At 32.3% G+C, this 16,035-nt stretch overlaps 1 protein-coding gene and 1 long non-coding RNA gene across 4 annotated transcripts in view; both read right to left on the reverse strand.

Annotated features, from left to right (window-relative positions):
• The window catches only part of LOC106050398 (clarin-3-like), a 35,892-nt gene extending 33,852 nt beyond the window's left edge, over window positions 1-2,040 (reverse strand). Inside the window, exon 1 of one of the 3 annotated variants that reach the window (XM_013205359.2) lies at window positions 1,895-2,040. The gene's annotated coding sequence lies outside the window, so the exon portion shown is untranslated. Of the gene's footprint in view, window positions 1-1,642 lie in introns of all 3 variants that reach the window. The other 2 variants (XM_013205361.2, XM_013205360.2) reach the window with 2 other exon arrangements.
• Window positions 2,041-11,264: 9,224 nt separating this feature from the next.
• Window positions 11,265-15,828, reverse strand: LOC129928091 (uncharacterized). The gene is made up of 6 exons (XR_008779707.1): window positions 15,400-15,828; window positions 14,654-14,736; window positions 14,451-14,528; window positions 14,135-14,311; window positions 12,164-12,283; window positions 11,265-11,476 (listed from the first exon to the last, which is right to left on the reverse strand). It is a non-coding gene; the product is annotated as an uncharacterized LOC129928091 (long non-coding RNA).
• Between the last annotated feature and the right edge of the window lie 207 nt (window positions 15,829-16,035).

A 16,035-nucleotide genomic window follows, 5' to 3' on the forward strand; every position in this document is an offset into this window, starting at 1 on the left:
TTAAATAATAGATCTAGATCTAATCTTCAACCTAAATGTTCAGCTCAATTCTCAGAATATGTGAAGTGTTTCTTTAAAGAGAAAGATTGGGAAACACTGATGTCCAGTGATGTCTGATCTAAATTCTCTACTTTAAACTCTAATTAAATTGATTATCTAAATTTAGAATGATTTAAATCTAAACCTAGCTTCTAGATCTAGAAATCCATAATAGATAGATAAAAAAAAGATCTAGATAGAAATCTATAGATCTAGATCTTTTAGATCTACTCATTTAATAACTTATATAGCTAGATATAAGATAGATCTAATTCTAATATCTATAGATCTATATACTAAGATGTTTTTGTGGTCATTACATCTTTATTTTGATATTTAATATATATTATATGAAACTAGCATGCTGTATAATGTGCGTGTCCATTTTCAAATGATTCTGACCCTATTTCCTTCCATTTAACTGTCTTTTTATGTAAGAAAAAAAGAATTTCAAATTTGTAAGTCTATGCTAATGTGCTTGCCAAAAATTGATTCTGTTTTTGGAGATGATTTATTTGATTCATTAGTATAAAAGTCAAGTTGTTTGATTTCATTAAAAAAAAAATAATAGGGTGTTTGTATTAAATTATGATTTTCTTACCAAAATAAAATTTATTTTTGTTGCAGTTTTTTTTTTTATATAGAGAATAAATGGGCAAATGTTTGGAGTGAGCTTGATACATTCAAATGAAGTTAAATGCCTAGACCTAGACTCTAGACCTACTAGATTGTAACTAGATAGATCTAGATTTATATCTAGACTATAGAGATTATATCTACACAGGATTCAGCTACTTATGCAAGAATGGCCATCCTCACCTACTAGATCTATACTATACTACAATGTCAGTTTCTGAAAACAAAGGCGACAAAAACAGACCAATTTATAAACAGTGGATGTTAGAGACATTAGAGTTGGGGAAATAGGTCAAATTACACAATTTATCATTTTATGGCTTTGCATGTTATTGTTTGTCGACTTATTCTAGATCTAGTCACGCAAACAGCATTTCAGCCAACGCAGTACCGCGCGCCTCAGTTCACATGTTTCGTTTTAGTCAAGTTACGCAATTTACGACTTATGATTTATAATGTTACTGCTTCAGGAGTTCAGCAGGCTTATTCTAGTTCTGGATCTACTGCTTTTGATCAAGAACTAGAAAACTAGATCTTCTTTTCTCAGATCTTTAATGATGATAATGTATGAAGTAGACCAAAATTTAGATCTAAAATTCTAAATAGTAAATTTGATTAGATATAATACTAATATAATTAGTATTAGTCATTAGATTAGGACTATCTATCTATAATATTATTATAATATATTATAATATAGATCTAATATAAATATATATTATTATATATACTAGACTTTACTAGACAGACTTTACTAGACAGTCACAGTCACAGTAGTCTGAGTAGACTGATCCGATCGAGGCGCTGGGCCTAGCCCTACTAGATCTGATCTAGAAAAACAAAGTTTAAAATTATCATTATGGCTCTGTACTCTACACTTACATTAATTATAATTTTATTATAAATTAATAATTAATAGTGATTATTAGAATATTAGCTTTAAGTTTAAGTAATTAATTAAATTAACCTGTTAAATTAAGATCTCGCCCGCTCGCCTCGGGCGGGACTGTGTGTATTAGTTACAATCAGTATCACTGACGACACGTATCAGTAGATTTGAGTAGATTAGATGAGTAGAGAAAGTTTTAGATTAAATCTAAGTAGATTTATAATATCATTAGACTTAGACTTTAGTCTGACTTAGACTTAGCATCTAGACCTCTATATCATCACCTATCATCAAGATCTAGATCTAGAGTAAAAACAGAAGGTTCATTACTTTGTTTAGTTTTGTTCTCGGCCCAACGAGACACACCTCGTTCTGCATTGCCAGGTTTCCCTACTCGATCAAACAATGAATGGAAAGGCAAAATTATAGACGTTTTTAGACTAGATCTAGTTTTTTTTTCTCGCAGCGCGCAAACATAATTTGTTGTATAACTATATTCTATAATAGATAATAGTAGGTTTTCGTAATTGTATTTATAATGATATGCTTGGAAATGAAATGCTGTTTGTTTGTTTTTTAGGCGTGGTAGAGGTCATTGGACATGATTATATCTATCTAGATCAGTGATTCCCAAAGTGGTCAATATATCCCCCCCCCCCTTTTTTTCCCCAGGGGTCTACGAATACTTCAAAAGGGTCTACCAAAGTGAAAAAAAGAATTGGGGGAGTCTATGACATGTAAATGGGGCTCCACGAGAGTGGATCTCTTTTGAGGAGGTCGTGATTATAATTTTGATTTCACATCAATAAAATTAACAATTATCTCAAACAAATATAAAGTATCTATAACTTATTATAGATAATCCTTTAAAATTGAATCCTATGATTCTAATGAAATATTATTGTAAATTTTAATACCACAGTTAAGTAGCTTATTTTAGTCTACAAGTAACTAATGTTTAGCATGGCCGGATGCAGTGTAATATGCAAGTAGTGTTAAATGTTTTTTAATTTGGCCATTTCCTTGTTGAATTGATATTGCCAAATGCACAAGCGGATCCAGAACTTTGGAGTGGGAGGTTGGGGCGATTCTTTTTCCAAACCCTAACCCTAACGCCCAGTAAACCCTAAACGCACGCACATCGTGCATATATATATAAATATATATATATATATATATATATATATATATATATATGTATATATATATATATATATATATATATATATATATATATATATATATATATATATATATATATATATATATATATATAATAAGGCTTGTCTTCGAGTCCGAAAATTAGTGAGGAGTGCAGTATTTCCCGTGGCTGCGATGCCCCACATTCATATATATATATATATATATATATGAGAATTAATTTTTTTTTAAATAGTGTTTCTCAATCTTAGGAAAACAAATAATAATAGTAATGTTGGTGGCCTTTCTCTTGACAGCCAGGGGGTCTGGGGGAGCGCTGTAAGCTCCCCCAGTGGGGTTCGGGACAAAGCCCTCAAGCCAATCGTTTTCTTGCATTCTTTCACTGCAGAAACGCAATCTCCTGATATCTACAGCTCGTTATTCATCCTATTAAAAAGGCAGGTCAAATTAAATAAAATAAAGTAGCATTGGGAAAACGGCCGATCCTGAAGTGTGATTGACTATTGAGGCACACGTAATGTAGGCTAAGTATATCTTTATTAAGCGTATTTATCGTAATATTATCTTCAAGTTAAGCGAGACCTATAGTAGAAGGCCATTTTAGTTAGCATAAGACAATGAACAGAACGATGATTAAACGCTCAAATATATTTAATTTTTAAGAACCTTTTGAATAATGTTTGACATGAAAAATATTCTAATATGAATTTATAGGCCCTTACTACATCTGCGGGCTTTTTCAGTCCAATGACCAAACTCAGATCTCAGACAGACAATATGCTACACTACATTCAAGAAGAACATTAAGATTTATCTGTTAAAAACTTTTTTAGATTAGTTTGTCATTTTAGCTCTCGTGTTTATGTTTGTAATGTTATCAAAGCGCCTTAAGCCTATATTTTGTTTGTTAACAGCGCTTTATAAATAAAATTATTATTATTATTCAACCGATTCGTTCCTTGAAAAGATAAGATACCCCACAGATTTAGATTAAGGCTTTGAGGATCGCCGCCGAAAAAAAAATATATTCGAAAAATAATATTTTTTAAAATTGTAAGGGATACATTTGTTCAATAGGCCTTTTTTTGTAACTTCGTTTAGTAACAGAATTCAAAGCTCTAAACCAGTGGTTCCCAAACTTTTTAGTCTCGTAGACCCCTTGCCATGGTTTCCAGTTTTCGGTAGACCCCCTGCATTTTTTGTAAGATTCATCAATCTCAAATGTGTTTTTTTCTGTGATTTCTTGGCCATATATATTCATTGATAAAATTCAAATTAAAATGAAGCAAAATAAAATAAAGCTTTAAAATAAGATGTTACAATTTTAAAAAGTTATAATAGAGAAAAATTCATTCGATTAAACTTCAAAGGATTAACTAAGGCACAACTCATTAATGGGAAATGAAATTTAAAGTCACCACATGCTTCAATGAGATCCGATATCGTAGACCCCCATTTACAGATCTTAGACCCCCAATTTAATTTTTCACTTCCGTAGACCCCTTGGAAATCCCCATAGACCCCTGGGGGTCTATATAGACCACTTTGGGAATCACTGCTCTAAACAAACAAATTTCGGAAATTGGAGGAGAAATAAAGCGGACCAATTAGATTCTACTTTTTAATGTTTCTACATTTTTTAGGATTCAAGCATAAATTTTGAGTTATGTCCCAAAAATATCAGATTGATTCAAGGTTGGAAAAATGTGACTAGGAAGAAAATATTTGGGTTCAGAACTCATCTCAATTGTTACTCTTATACTGAAAAATTTCTTATGAATTCTAAATTTTCCACAAACAATGTCTTTCTTATAATAATTATGATAAATTCATGTGCAATTACATAAACTCTGTCACCATATTTGACTATTCTGTTTCATGTCATGTTTTCGTCCGAAAAGGGGAGGGGCGGTAGAGTGAAAACGATTAATCCTCGCTCCTTTTTATAATTTCTGCTAATGATTACGTTTGGCATTAAAGAATAGGGACTCTATATTAGAGTTTAATTTATAGCATACTAGCCTGTCATTACCCGCGGCCTGCGGGTCTAAGTTTGTGTTTACTGATCTAGTGGATTGGATTTAGATGTATGTTAAACTTAGCTAATGATCCTTTCAGGTTTTTTCTCTTTCGCTACGAAAATAAAATTAGTTTTGCGAAAATGAGTTTACCCGCAGCCGATACATAGGCCTACATATCTATTAAAAAAGAAAAGAGCGATAGACTAATAGTACAATTAAAACGGGTTTACCCGATTTTTTAAACGAATGGGATTATAAAGTAAACAATTAAACGAAATAATTTTTAGTATGCGATTCATGAATGAATATAGGTCTATCTCAACACGGCTTCGCAGCTTTCGTAAACGAATGTATTAAAAATGCTTTAGAAAACCAAATTTGAATGTTAATTTGATCAAAATATGAAATGAATGGACTATAATTAGTATGTTCATGTGTTTAAGTATAAAACTATCTGTGCGAAGAGAAGTTATATCATATTAGAGTTTTAGACCTAGGCATGGAAAGATCCGTGTCTAATGAAAGAATGTTCGTCAGGAAATCTGTAGTCACAGATATAAGGAACTAATGTATGAAAAAACTGGTTTTGAAACAAAAATTTGAAGGTTAATTTTATTATATAATGAAATCAATTGAACTTCTTTTGTATTTTCATGTGTCAAAGTAAAAAACTATCTGCGCAAAGTGTATTTCTTAAAATTATATCTAGATCTAAATCCTTTCTATGTTTTCTCATGTCAATATTGTAAACATGTTTGTTTGTTTGTTAAAATGTTTTACATGTTTCGGATATTCCATCAGAGTTGAAGGACGACGGGGGATGGGAGCGGGCAGGGTTTGAACCCAGGACCATCGATAAATCTGAACGACAGTCCAGCGCGCAAACCGCACAACTAGGCAGCCATCTAACATGGCCTAGATCCATAAAATACTATAGCTGTAATAGAGTGTTGTTGTTGTTTTTTTGAGGGTCTTAAGTTTGTTTTTTAGGGCTACAATACATACACTACGGTCTAAGTTGGTACCCAAGGAACATTTCTGCCAAGTTTTATCACGATTGGTCAAGCGGTTTTTATTTCTATACGGGGACATACATACATACATAGGGCCTACATACATACATACATACATACATACATACATACATACATACATACATACGCCAAACATTCTACTTTATAGTATAGATATAAATTATATTAGTGACAGATTTTTTAATTTTGTAATTTCGTAACTAAAATACAAAATGGGTGGTGCAACCCTTTTTCATTTTTTATTTACTAATGATAAAATGAGAGATTAGAGTGTGGTGCGACCATAGACATAATATACAAATGGCTTCAAATATTAATAAGTGCCTTGTATTATATAGATATTCAACTAATTTTGTTCACAAACTATAATTTCTTAATAAAAATAGGACCACCACCCCAATCAGAGGGCTAGAGTGGGGAGGGCAGTAGATGCAATCGCCCCCCCCCCCCCACCTAACCGAATAGGCCAAGATACCAGAATGGGAGCGACATAATATACAAATTATATAGTAATTCAACTAATTTTGTTTACAAACTATGATTTCTCCATAAAAAAGGACCGCCCCCCCCCCACACACACTCAAAGGGTTTAGGTGGTATTCGCCAACACCTCCAATCGGCCAACAGGAGAAAGACGTAATATAAAAAATCGGTTAAAATATCAATAACATAAGTTTTAATCATATAGATATTTAATTGATTCTGTTAACAAGCTGTGATTTGTACAAATAAATTGGACCGCCCCCCCCCCAACTCGAAAGTTAGGGGTGGGGGCGGGATTGATGCCTTCGCCCCCTCCTCACCCCACCAAATCGGCCACATACAAGAAGAATCTAAAAATAGGTTGTAATATAAACAATTAGTAAGTATATATATATATATATATATATATATATATATATATATATATATATATATATATATATATATATTATGAACATAACTAATAAATTCGTATACAAATCGTGTGATTTCTTTACTAAAATTCGTCAGAAGATTCTTCAAGTTGTATAGAAATCCAAAGATTGTAGCATCCCAAGTGTTCGAGTCTTTTTCCCATTGAGGTAACTGCTTGATCTACAATTGCTCAGAAGTATCCTGTTCAGATAGCGTAGAGATTCTCTGTATGACACCAAAAAAAGGTCAATGCTTGAGAGTTGCATTAAGCCATGTCTCCTAAAAATAAGGTTAAGATTATGTGAGCTTGTGCCCCCTGGACATATTTTTATATGACATGTATTTTGTATATATGGTATTTAGTACTTGATTAGGCTAGATTTATTTTGGTTACTATGTTGTTTTTACTACTTTTATGGGTTAGGGCTATTTTATACATTTTATTTTTTATAGGCTAGGCCAGTATTAGTATTTGTACTTCCGCTTAGGGTAGGATGGGTAATTGGCGGGTAGTACTCCAGGCTGTGAGTTAAACAGAATCAGATGTCCTTAAGGTCCGAGAACGTCCCGTTCCCTATTACGGACCTCTTGACCAAGGATAGGCTTATATCCATGGCCAGGATGAGAAATCGGCTCTTCACCAATCCCTCTGTCCGAAGTCCCACCTTATCCGAAGTGATCATGTATTCACACCCGGTGTGTCGCAGGACACGGCTCCCTTGAGCCATGCACGGGTTCCGCTTCCCGTGCGAGGCCGGAAGCCGAGCCGCGTGGGGGCCCTTAGTGAGTTAAACAGATGACCAGTGTACGAAGTACATCGCTGTCTGTGTGGCAGTGGGTGGTCTGTCTTGCCATTTTTAAATGTTTCTGTACCTGGGACGCCCTGTAAGTTTAGAAATATTTTATTTTTTTGTCATATTTACTGTATGTAACTATATTTTATGTTTAAATGTAGTTATTTTATTTTCTACATGGGATATTTGTCCAAAGAGTTAGCAGTTTCTTTAACATGTTGATTTAAAGATGGCGGTGCCCAGCTCACCCCTGATATGAATATGATTATTATGATGTTTATGATCTAGATCTAGTAGAATCTATTATTTTATTTATAGTTTTGCTTTTATGTATTGCAGGCTATTATTACTGCTGTGTTATTGCTGCTTTAACCACTGCTGTATTTAGTACCATTGCCTTTGGCTTTTCATTTAGATCTAGATAGATTTAGTCTCTGTTGTGGAGTTGTAAGGCGTGATTTAGTCAGTGTTAGTACTGGTTTGTTGTAGGATATTGCACATTGTAGATCTAGACTAGAGTTTGTTGGGTGTTACTTGGTATAGATTTAGGTTTAGTGTTGTAAGTTCCATTCCAGTAATTTATTTGATAGTTCAAATAGTTGGTTTTGTTAGTTTGTTAGTGTTTGTAGATTAAGTAGTCTGTTCTTAGTGAACGGGTGTTCTAGATTTAGTGTTGCTTGTACTAAAGTTGTAGGGCTACTCCCTGATAGCAAAGATTTTGGACCCAGTAAGGGCCCCAACTGGGCAAGCCCATGCTAACCATATGGGCCCCAAGTGGGGGATGAACGTTGGCCCAAACGGGTGCCCTTAGGGCTGAGTCTGGGCTCAGTCAGGGGGCCCAGAAAACCCCAGTGTTAAACCCTTTTGGGGCCATTAAGGGGAAGGACTTGTGGGCCCCAACAGGGTAAGAGATACTTGGCCCTTTGGGGACAATTAATGAAAGCCCAATTAGGGCCCTTAAGGGTCAAGTCTGGGCTCAGTTAGGGGGCCCAGATGCAACCCTGACAGAACCCTCATGGGGCCAGTATGGGGCAAACATTGAGGGGCCAGAAAGGGCTAAACACATGGGCCCCCTTTGGGGGATGAACGTTGGCCCAAACGGGTGCCCTTAGGGCTGAGTCTGGGCTCAGTTAGGGGGCCCAGATGAACCCTTGATGGAACCCTCATGGGGCCAGTATGGGGTAAACATTGAGGGGCCAGAAAGGGCTAACCACATGGGCCCCATTTGGGGGATGAACATTGGCCCAAACGGGGGCCCTTAGGGCTGAGTCTGGGCTCGGTTAGGGGGCCCAGATGAAGTCCTGATGGAACCCTCATGGGGCCAGTATGGGGCAAACATTGAGGGGCCAGAAAGGGCTAAACACATGGGCCCCATTTGGGGGATGAACGTTGGCCCAAACGGGGGCCCTTAGGGCTGAGTCTGGGCTCAGTTAGGGGGCCCAGATGAACCCTTGATGGAACCCTCATGGGGCCAGTATGGGGTAAACATTGAGGGGCCAGAAAGGGCTAAACACATGGGCCCAATTTGGGGGATGAATGTTGGCCCAAACGGGTGCACTTAGGGCTGAGTCTGGGCTCAGTTAGGGGGCCCAGATGAAGCCTTGATGGATCCCTTATGGGGCCAGTATGGGGCAAACATTGAGGGGCCAGAAAGGGCTAACCACATGGGCCCCATTTGGGGGATGAATGTTGGCCCAAACGGGTGCCCTTAGGGCTGAGTCTGGGTTCAGTTATGGGCCCAGATGAGGCCAGTAAGAAATGACACTGAGCTCTAGCTGAAATGGCATAAAATGACATAAATAATTACATAAACAATTTACTAGTTGAAATAAATAGTTTACTGCATTATAAAATGTTAATGTTAGCAACTATTAAAAATAATTAAAAATACCGGAATACACTAAAAAACTTTTTTAAAAAGTAAAAGCAATACCTGTAGCAAAGATTTTAACTGTGAAAATTGATCCTATAATATTATAGTATACTATGGAAAATGCATTGAGTCAACAAAAAAGTTGTGAATGATAACATGAAAATCTATAACAAATTTATAAAGAACATAATTCAGGATCATCTACAGAAAGTATAAGTGCTGTATAAAAATTATGTTTAAAGCAAACAGTTTTGACAATCATAAAAACAACAACAATAACAACAAAAAACAACAACTTGGCTTTTGTAATTATGTAAAAAAAATATAAAAAAATAAAAGTAACAAAAAAAGTATTGAGTTGGTGGAATGTAAGCAATATGTACACTGAAATAAGTAAAAGCATATTCATTTAAATATTAATTGTAATAACAAATTGCTTAAAATGGCAAATTAGAAATAAGTTTTTAAAATATGGATGCTTATATTTTTAAAAATACAATAAGTACTTATTATACCATAAAATTTTTTAAAAAATATAATGGCTACCAAATTTATGAAATTTCAACATGTACAAAAGCTTGAATAGCCATTACAGAAACATATAAATTATATATAGAATGTAATTCAGAATTATCTAAACAAAGTATGAGTCTGCTGTATGTAAATTGAAAAGCAAACTGTTTTCACAATCATGAAACAAATTTTTTTTTGTAAAAATTAACATCAGATTATGTTGTACCGGTATTTCTAAAGAAAAAATGACCAAAACAAAAATAAGCTACCTGTAACAAGTTTGTGAAATGTTAGCAATATAAACACTGAAATTTTAAAAACATACATTTAGAACATAATTGAACATTAAGTAAATGACTTAATTTGTTTAAAATGAAATAAATGTGAAACATACTTTTAGAAAAATACCAGTGCTTACTTTACAAAAAAAAATTAAAAAAATAAATACAAAGAATAATTAATAACCATAAATATATAAATTTAAACAAGTAAAATATAATTAGAGAATGGTGCTTTTTAATCAATAGGGTCTACATGCACAAAAACCCAAAGATGAGTCTGTTCGAGGTAAATATTCTCAAGACCTCGCCTAATTTTAGATGATAATATCTCAAAAAAATATAGGTCATGTACGTTACCCAGTACCAAAGAAAAAGTGTGTGCTCAACAATGAAAACTATACATTTATATATACCGGTAGCTCATGTTTATAATTTCAACAAAATATTTTTTTCAATTTTGAGCAGAGTAACTAGCTGCACTATCATATTCATAATTTTTTAACAGTAAATATTCTATGTAAGTAAGAGCAAATGTTTCAAGCTACTGTTCAAAAGCCAGTAAACAACAATGATGCTCATATGGTACATCATCTGTAACTGTCAACTTATAACCTTATGTTGTAATAAAAGTAAAGTTCCCCTTTTCAAACTTAGCATCTATAGGGCAGATGATGTTAAGGCCATCAGTTTCTTTGGCTAATGGTTAACAAGCAGGGTGTCATGTGGCTAGCTAAACAACTGTCTTTACTTTCCCCAGCTAAAATCAGGTACCAGTATCCATCAGAGTTAGGGTGTCTTAAAAATCCCAATTTTCACTGAGATTCTAATTCGGGTCTGGAAGCCAAATGCTTAACCACTTAGCCACCATGCCTTCCTTATGTTGCTATAGCTGAACGAAATAATTAATGGTGAACATAAATATTTATAATTAATATATGACAAAACTAATGTGTATTTGAAAAAAGCACAGTACCGGTAATCAACAACCAAGAACCACTACATGTTTTATGTAATGCACCTACATAGTATGTTATTAAACTAACAAGATCCAGCACATGTTTGAAATAATATATTTACTTATTTCTTTGTTGTTAAGTCTAGATAGGTAGTTTTTTTTTCCATTAGTCATTAGTTCTAATATCTGTAGTATGTAAATAAATTTGCTTGTGCATCTTACTTTTTTTAAACATTTATAAACTTTGATTAGGTTTGTTTGTAAAATGTTTTACATGTTTGGGATCATCCTTCTTTTTTTACGATTTCTGTGCCATCACATGTGCCAAGTTCAAGTACTTTCTCTAAGTTATTTGACAGACTTGGGTAACTCACTTGAATAATCTAAGAAGAACATAAAAAAAAAAAATTTAAAAAAAATATATTCCTATGATTTCAAAATGAAATGTTCATATAAAACATACAAAAAACAAAAACACAATGATTTTCACTTTTTCCAAACCAAAAAATGCTGACATTATCTATTCATGATTTGTGTATGCAGGCTTCATTAACTACTGTATTTTCGCACATGTACATATCCTGCACAAGTTAAAAAAAAAAATTTAAAAAAAAATAATTTTTTTTTAAATCTTACAACTCGTATCATATACCAAACGTGACTTGGCGTAAACTAACAGTACATTAATTGTTGTTTATCTGTCCCTCAAGATGCAATTGAGCTTCAGTTGTTCCAACAAGTGATAACAGGAGTTCAAAATTCTGTGAAATATGAGCCTACCATCATATGTATAAGTAGTATGTTTTACCAATAGAAAGTCACTGACATAGTTATCTGGTGATGGTGGAGAAAACATTTTACAACCACACAGCGAATTATAGGAGGTATAAAGACCTATCAGTTTTCACACAATGTTCATAAAAAATTAAAATACTTATGAGCCTCTTAGGTTAGGTTGATGCAGCATTTGATCAAGAAATGATTTGAAAGAAAAGTAACAATGCAATTGTGGCATAAAAAAAAATTATAAAGATTATGTTAGTTAAAAATATGGAAATAAAAATTCATACCTAATATCCATAATTTGGATTGAAAATTCAATACATTTATTTTCTGTTTGTGCCATGTCCAGTCCAGCCAAGTTATAATCCATACTATTGTTCTCTTAATGCTGTTTTCACTGGATAGATCTGTAATATATAAGATAAGATAAGTATGATTCTGCTGACACATAAATAAATAAATAGCTGAATTATTGTTTCACATTAGGTACTTCAATAAAAATTTCAAAATGATCACAATGCAATGGAACCTATTTAGTTAGATAGAGCTTGAGAAATGCTTTCCAATGATACTAATTTTATATTGCTGAGTTAATTGTGAGGGAAGTTATTAATTTTTTAGTGGCCAAAAATTAGCCTTCTTTAGCCTTTGTAAATAAATAAAAAATCTGTGACCGAAACAACTGACAGTTGAACTTAAATTAACTGTATTATAAAAAGTCTTAAAGATATGGGGTTGAAACTTCACACTCTTTTACATTAACCAGTATTCTGTTAAAATAAATTTAAAAAATAAGACCAAGCAATAAAATCTTTGAAAAAAAGTTAATTAATATATAAAAAAAGCCTTCGACAAAAAATAAAAATATATGTGATTTTATCATCATATGAGCCCAAAAATCAGAAATAAAACAAATCAGAGATCTGTATTGTGTTTTATTTTGTTTAATTATAATTCTACTGTATTTAAATAGCTATTTATATGCATCAGATAGATAATTCTTATAAATTATAAATGAAAATAGCACTGCGCAGAAAAATATTTCCTAAAATTTAATGACTATAACTACTATAACTTTCATAAACTTCATAAAAAAACAGTTTTAACCTTTTTGTAGAGCACTGGCAATTAATCATTTTAAAATGCCTTAATTTAAATGCTTTAAAAATTAGACTGTAAATGACAAATTTCTTGCTTCGGACAATAAAATAAAAAAGAAACCTTGCGATTTTTTTAGAAGTTATTAAAAGATTTTTTACTTCAATTTTTGTGCAATAATAGCTCATCATTTTAAAAATATAATACTTATTTATTAACTATTAATTTACATGTATATTAATAGAAAAAAACAACACACAGAAAAAAAAAAATTATTAGTTCGCTGAGCTAAAAATTTGAAAAAAAAAATTGTAATATTTAATATTATTTTTTAAAGTAATTAAACTTTTTACTTTAAAATTTGCAGATTACAAAGTCATTATAATTAAGACACATTCCCTCTCCATAATCTAGCATTCAAACACTATAAAAGTTAATCTAAATGAAAGATTCCTATGTGTGCTTCTAAAAATAGCTTGTGATTGACAGAGATGGACCATTTCCAGTAAATCACAGTGTTGGTTGTTACTAAAAATATATTTTAACCATCAACTTTGAAAATTAATATCTAAAGAGTGCGCAAAGCTACAAAGTTCAAACTTAGCACACAGATATATATTAACATGCTAAATTCAACAGAATTAGTGAGATTGTTGTAACCATAAACACTTTTATTTTATTTAAAAAAGAAAATGTTACCCTTCTTTGTCTTTGTTAATTTTAATATCAAATATCTTTAAAGTGCGCCAAGAGAATTTAATGAAATTTGAAATATACACATTTCATAATATGATAAATTATTGTAGCAAACAGCATTGTTGTAACTTTTATAGGAAAAAAGTTGTAAAAATGTCAACTTTCAAATAAACTTTTGTTAAGAAAAATTTAACAGATTGGCTTCAAAAATAAAAATGATCTCTGATATCTTATGTTTACAAAAAGTAATCATAATTAGTCCTCAAATCAATTACAATATGCTAAAACTTTGATGCTAAAACTTTGATGGAAATGACCACCCCTAAAAAAAGTGTAAAATGTGCTGACACACTTTTCAGCCATTTTTTGGGAGAAAAAAAATTGATCTAGGTCAGTTTATCGAAGTACCTATTCACATAAATGATATTTTACATCCTAAATCCTACAATATAATATGGCCTTACCAAATTTTCATGAGAATCTTCATCCTTCAGTTTCACTTCTATTTCCAACAGTGATACATTATTTGCCATTGGGAATTTTGCTTCATACCCAATCCTGATTGTATTTATCTCTGCTTCTTTTAATTAATGAGTCTGTACTGCACTCAAATCTTTTCTCCAGTATCTCTAGAACATGTTCTGCAGACAGAAAATAAAATAAGTATTAAATAAATTTTACAAGTAAATCTAGACTGCTAATATAAATTATTCAGGAAATCTGGATCATCAGATTTGTATACAACATTTTTGGCTTGAAAATATTGTAAAAAAAAATTACCAGTTTGATCAATAACATCAATGGAGCTCTTGTCTCAACTTGAATCTTGACTGAAAGTTATTTTCCAACATGGTCCACCTTGAAGAATATGAAAAAATATTAATATAGTAGCCTAAGTATAGTAATAATTTTTTTAAACTTAATCAATTGGTAATTATAATAAAATTGAGTAGTAATAATACTTTATATTTTAAATTAAATACCTGTACTCATTGACTCTTGGACAGATCCAGCAAGAAGTGATCATAGTGATGCCATCATTCTTTCACTCTTTGGTTCCGAGAGTCTGAAAATCATTTTTTTTTAACATTTCAATTTTTTAAAATCAAAGTCACACATGAGAAATATTAAATACATAGATCTACATACGGCATAGGCATAAGCAATATAAAGATAAATTATAAATTCTGCACAACATATTGAATGACAAGATTATTGACTAGTTTCAGTATAGTATAGGTAGTATAACATTGTTAGATTTGCTTCTACAAAAAAGTATACAAAAATGTATTTATAGGTCTACATTTTGCATTTAAATTGAAAATAGATCTCAAGAACTCACGTATTTTAAAATATTAATTTTAATGGTTGAATTTGGTTTTACTATCTTTTCTAAATTGACTTTCTAAATCTAATCTATTAAGCCTTAATTAAGGTTCTAATAAACTGTGAGACACGCCACGGGATTCGAATGATTATAATTATTATTTCAAACGGCTTTCCTTGAGTCACTTAAAATAATTATTTGTGCCTAGTGACGGCCTAGTCTGACTAGACTTAAACTTATACCAAAAAAGCACATTCACAAACAAAAATGACATAAAAATTAAATGTAGATGTAGATTCTAGTATTCTAGATCTAATCTACTTTAATTTATCCAGACTTAATCTCTATAAATAAGTATAAAATAATAAAGTAGATCTAATTGTCTAATAAAATAAAAAGTACCTTTGCTTGACGCACACATTCCAAAGTTGTTAGAATAGAGTCGAGTTAATCACAAATCAACACAATCTTGAAGTAGATCTATGAGTACTATGACTGGAATGGGATGGTCATGGTGTTTGGTTCTGGCGCTATATTTCTTAATGATGCAATAGGCTGTAGCCTATCATGTAGACCTGTCTCTGGTTGGTCAATTGTAAGTAAGCCACGTGACCGGGTAGCCTACACATTGACCAGCGGCACAGTCTTTCTCCCCCCCCCCCCTTTCAGGACTATAATCTTCTCTAATACTGTATTAGTAGTGTCTCTTGTTGAATATTTAAATTGTTTGTTTTATTAACGCTAGTATTTCGATACCATATAGCAGTGTGCAGCATTTGAACAAATGATGTGAGGATGTGTTGGTTCATCTCGTGACCTCATCTACTTGACTACCGTATTTACACAAATTGCATTATAGACATTATAATTAACGAAGATGGTTCTTACAAAGTTAGATTGCACGATTTAAAATATGACTCTAATTAATTTTACATATATTTTAAATCATAAATATTCTAGAATGGGGTATACAGTAGATATTAGATAAAACACTGACACGTACATAGTCTACAACTATGGCTACAACACATTTGCATG

Source organism: Biomphalaria glabrata, chromosome 1 (genome assembly GCF_947242115.1).
Source record: "Biomphalaria glabrata chromosome 1, xgBioGlab47.1, whole genome shotgun sequence".
Taxonomy (NCBI): Eukaryota; Metazoa; Mollusca; class Gastropoda; family Planorbidae; genus Biomphalaria; species Biomphalaria glabrata.